The sequence below is a fragment of the Falco biarmicus genome, chromosome 4, assembly GCF_023638135.1.
Source record: "Falco biarmicus isolate bFalBia1 chromosome 4, bFalBia1.pri, whole genome shotgun sequence".
NCBI lineage: Eukaryota > Metazoa > Chordata > Aves > Falconiformes > Falconidae > Falco > Falco biarmicus.
In genome coordinates this window covers 106,129,929-106,134,390 of record NC_079291.1, presented here as the reverse complement: position 1 = coordinate 106,134,390, position 4,462 = coordinate 106,129,929, and the positions used below count along the sequence as shown (strand labels likewise).

The window sequence follows — 4,462 nt, the reverse complement described above, 5'->3', positions numbered from 1 at the left end:
TCAAAGCAACCACCTCCACTTCATACAGTTGACACTTCTTCAGGAAACAACCATCAGTGCCACAAGGACATTTTCTGTCATGTTGGGGGGGGGGGGGGGCAGCGAGCTGTAGACAGCAACTCAATGAACTCTATTCAAATGCTTTGCTGAACTGGTGTCTAAGCAAGGAAATGCTAAGGGAAGCCTGGAGCCAGAGCATTTCCCATGAGACAGTGAATCAAGACCTTCCTCTCCTCTGTGACTCAGTGTCACAGGAGGCAACCTGCCGATGACTTCTGGCTGGCTGAAGCTGCAGCCATGGCATTGCAAGCAGACTGGCTCCTCCGGATGTGTGCATGGAGATGGAACGGAAGCAGGACAGGAGACCTGCTGGGGAGGCCCCATGTTGCAGCTGCTTCTGTTTCAAAGCCTGGCTACCGTCAGTCATGCTGAGAAGATGTCAAAGGGGTAGCAGGCACCTCTGGCCTGTGCTTCATGCACAAAGAGTAGAAAAGAATGAGAAAGAACAAATCAAAAGACTCAGAGCAAAGAAAGAGCTAAAGGCTGGGAAGAGAAACACGTTCTGGGTCACAAAGAACAAGCACAGCACGCACAAGACATGCAATTACCTGCTGCAGAAAAGGTGGCAGGATCATCTCATTTCATGCAATGCACAGATCCCTTGAGAAAATGCAGCCTTTCTGCCACTCCATCCTGTTTCAGAGGCTTTCTGTCATGCCTGTGGCTCTCCTTAGCTTCATGACTGATTCTTTCCACCCAGGTCTCCTCTGTCCATATGTGGGGGAGGGACACTACTGAAAAGCAAAACAGCTTGTGTGCTTCTGAGAATCCAGCATTCCTCTCTAGTCGCTAAAACACCCCAAAACAATGAGAAATGTTGGCTTTATGAAAGAAAACAAGAAGGGAAAAAAGGAAGATGGTTTCTAAAGCCAGCCAAATATTAGAAAGTAAAGTCATTACATTCACATATAACAAAAAGCCTCTGGTTCAGCGTGACCACATCAGAGCCCATGAGGATTACTAACAGCTTCTGCACAGGTTTGCTGCCCACACCCATTCAGCAAAGTGTGCCCACAGCTAAGAGAACATGTGTCATCTTCTTGCTTACTTATTTGGAGCTCTTGTTTGGAATCTCAAACCCAGAATACCAAGAGCAGATATTTCCAAATACTTCTTAGGTGGTTATTCACACACTTGCAATATTCCATGCAGCCTTTGTCATCACTGATTATCTTAGCAAGCACTGTTTGCAAAGCAGAGATGAAGGAATGGTACAAATACAAGCGATTCACATCCCATCTTAAAACAGGCCCCACTGTTGTGTAGCATGACTGAAGTGTATAACCATCCTCTTCCTAAAAGCTTCCAGGGACAGACACCACAAGCTCCCCAGGCACTCCACCTATCACTTCCTAATCCTTAACTACTTTAGAAAGCCTTCCCCCTCCAATATTTCATGCTGTATCAGCCTTAACAGCCTGCCTGAAAGCAGGGAGATATCATGAAACATCATAAAGAAGAAAACATGTGTGCAAGGGAACCCTGCAATTTCAATTCACCTCATGCAGTTAGCCTGAAGAACAGGAGGTGAAACTCTAGCTCTAGGGAGAACTGCAGGAGTCTGGCAACCAATTTGAGAGTTGCCTCAGGTACTGTGCTGAGGAGGTGCTGCAATCTCAACCCCAGGAGAGCACCAACTGGATTAAAAAATTGAAGCTGAAGCCCACTACTCATCTATGATGGAAACTAAACCCACAAAGGACTGTAAGTTACATCTTCATTAGTTCTCAATGCAGGGCCAGCTTCCGTGAACAGCCCTCATTAACACACTAGACACTCCTTGTCTTCCTCTCTTTCATTTCAGGAATCCCTCTCCAGCTGTGAGTTACCCACCTGTTTGTGTGCTTTTACACAGACAGTTTCAGCACTGACAGTGTTGCACGGATTGTGCTTGAAAGCATGGTCTCTACCAAGGAGGATCATTGCAAATTGTGGAAATCCAGGGATTCCAGGGACCCACCTATGAAGGGAAGAAGAGGCACCAGGAGTGAGTAAACCAGAATGGCTGGCTTAATCTAACAGCTGTCAGAAGGGCTGGTCTTGATTCCACTATTACTCTGTACACTGATGTTTCTGGCTCTGGAGATGCTTCCATGAGCCAATTCAGTTCACTGAACTGGTAGAAAACTAACAGAATAAAAAAACACTGCAGCAATGATGAGCTCAGCCATCTTCTCTGGCTGCGTCTGCTAAGTGCATTCCAAAGGTGTGCCAAAATGAGGTATTTTGAGCTGAAGGAGCACTGGACACTTACTTGACTTGTTTTGTGCACGCTGAACTGACTTCACTGGGCCTGTGTGCCACTAGCCCACCAAAAGGACACAGAACAGTCAATGAGTCTCTGCAGCTTTCCCAGCTTTCTTCTTATCTATTTTAACATTTTTGTGACTTAGAAAAATCTCTTTCTAACTTTGCAAGCCTAGCACAAGAGGATCCCATCTCTGATGGGAGGGCTTTGCACATCATGGCAAACAGCAGCACAAAAGCCCTGCCTTCCATTGAAAAGCCCCATCTCTACCTAAAAGTGGTCACTCCTACCTCACTGCTGGATAAAGACATTTTCTTCCTCCCACATGAGATAAGCAGCAGAATCAGTAGGAGTCACACTTCCTGCAAGGCAAAGCAGCAGCAGGTAAGGCCAGTGTGCGCTCCTTACAAGGAAGTGTCTGATACTCCCTTGCTCATGCACTGGGAACAGCCGCAACCACCCTGCGGGGTGGGGGAGAGATAATACTGTGAGGCAGCACAAGGAGATAACGGAAAAAACCCAAGAAATATGTGGATTCATTATGATATTCAGACTTGAGTTCCTAGAAGATTTTTTTTTTTTCTGTTCTGCAGCAGCATGAAACATCCTCCGGATGACAGCAGCATTTCTAACACCCTGTGGCACCATGCACGGTGCTCGGAGGGAACTGGCAGTCAGTCCTGTCTGCTTCCAGCCACTCACTTCTGTGAGGCACCTCTCACCCCTCTGCTGCAGCACCCCTGGTCCCATCTGACCATGAGAGGGCTGGGTAATTCATCTGGTTTTACAGAAAACAGTAAATTCACAGAAAAATGTATTAAAACCCTCAAATATGTCGATTTTTTTTTTGGCAGATTTTTTTTATTCAATTTTTTCAATTACCGATAAAAGGGAAGTTTTCCTCTGTCCCTAAAATATAACTTTCTTTTGGCACTAGAGAAAAAACAACCCTCTCTCCTTTTTTTTTTTTAAATTGAAAAAAAAATTGTCAAAATTAAAACTCTCAAATCTGTCAATAAAAACTCTGAAGCTTACAAACCCCCGACTCTTTTGAAGCAGCCATTTTAAACAACTTGATGTTTTTGGTTGATGAGATTACTTGGAGATAATATATTGCCAGTTGAACAAAGCCAAAATCTGGGGCTAAATCTCTCCTCATTTGCCATCCCTTAAAAGGGAGATCCTGCCCTCTGCCTTATTTTTCAGTTTGTCCACCAAACTGCGTGTCTGTCCTCCCTGTCTAAGCCTAGGGAGGCTGAGGAGCCCGGGAAGACCAGGCCATGGCTTTCACAGGGCTGGGCCAGCTCTAGTTTTTATCAGCTCTACGTCACTGGGGAAAGGAGTTATTAGCTGCCTTCTAACCGTACTGAGGAGGCGTCAAAGCCAACTTTCTCCTGCTGAACCTGGCAGATCTTCCAGTAACAGACTAAGGTTTGTTCACCTCATGGTTACACCAGTTCACACCACCCATAGCTGATGACTCCGTAGGAGATCTTATTTACTGGTGCAGAGTAAGGTAGTTTATTACAGTCCCATTCCAAGCAGACAGGAGATGAGGGAGTCAGAAAACCTATCCAGATGACCTGTGCAGTAACTGGGTGTCCCAGGGATTTCTGTACCAAGGCTCCCCAGGATCAAGCAGCTCTGCACCCTGACAGTAACAACGCCACCCCAGTCACCCAGCACTTTGCCTCCTCTGGGGGGAGTTTGTGGGGGGCAGCTTTTCTAAGATCTGCACTTTTGCTGCAACTTGGTGTGAAGAAGCAATTAGATCTCATGTCCTAGCTACTGCTTATTTCCGCAAATAATAATAATAAAAAAAAAAGCTGGAAGTCCGTATCTTTGAGTTCTCTTCCACCTTGCCAAATCTGGCTGAAAGCTGCACATGGGCAGCAATGAGACAGAATGTATTTTTTCGCAAACCAGACACAAAAGGGACAGTGGGTAAGTGTTCTTATGATGCATCTGCAAAGGCAACTGCAAGGAGTGACGAAAGCCATAGCAAGCATCAGTCTCTGCTCCCAACAGTTCTCCCAAAAACTTACACTGAGAGGTAGAACCCACACCTCTTGGCTCCCAAACCAGAATTGATCCATTAAGCCCTACTGTCCATGACCTCTGGATGAAAAGCATTTCTGGGTAAAAACAAGGATA

At 45.8% G+C, this 4,462-nt stretch overlaps 1 long non-coding RNA gene across 1 annotated transcript; it reads right to left on the bottom strand.

Annotated features, from left to right (window-relative positions):
• Nucleotides 1-614: 614 nt before the first annotated feature.
• Nucleotides 615-2,682, bottom strand: LOC130147160 (uncharacterized). Its single transcript, XR_008821144.1, has 3 exons — nt 2,599-2,682; nt 1,894-2,020; nt 615-794 (listed from the first exon to the last, which is right to left on the bottom strand). It is a non-coding gene; the product is annotated as an uncharacterized LOC130147160 (long non-coding RNA).
• Nucleotides 2,683-4,462: the final 1,780 nt, after the last annotated feature.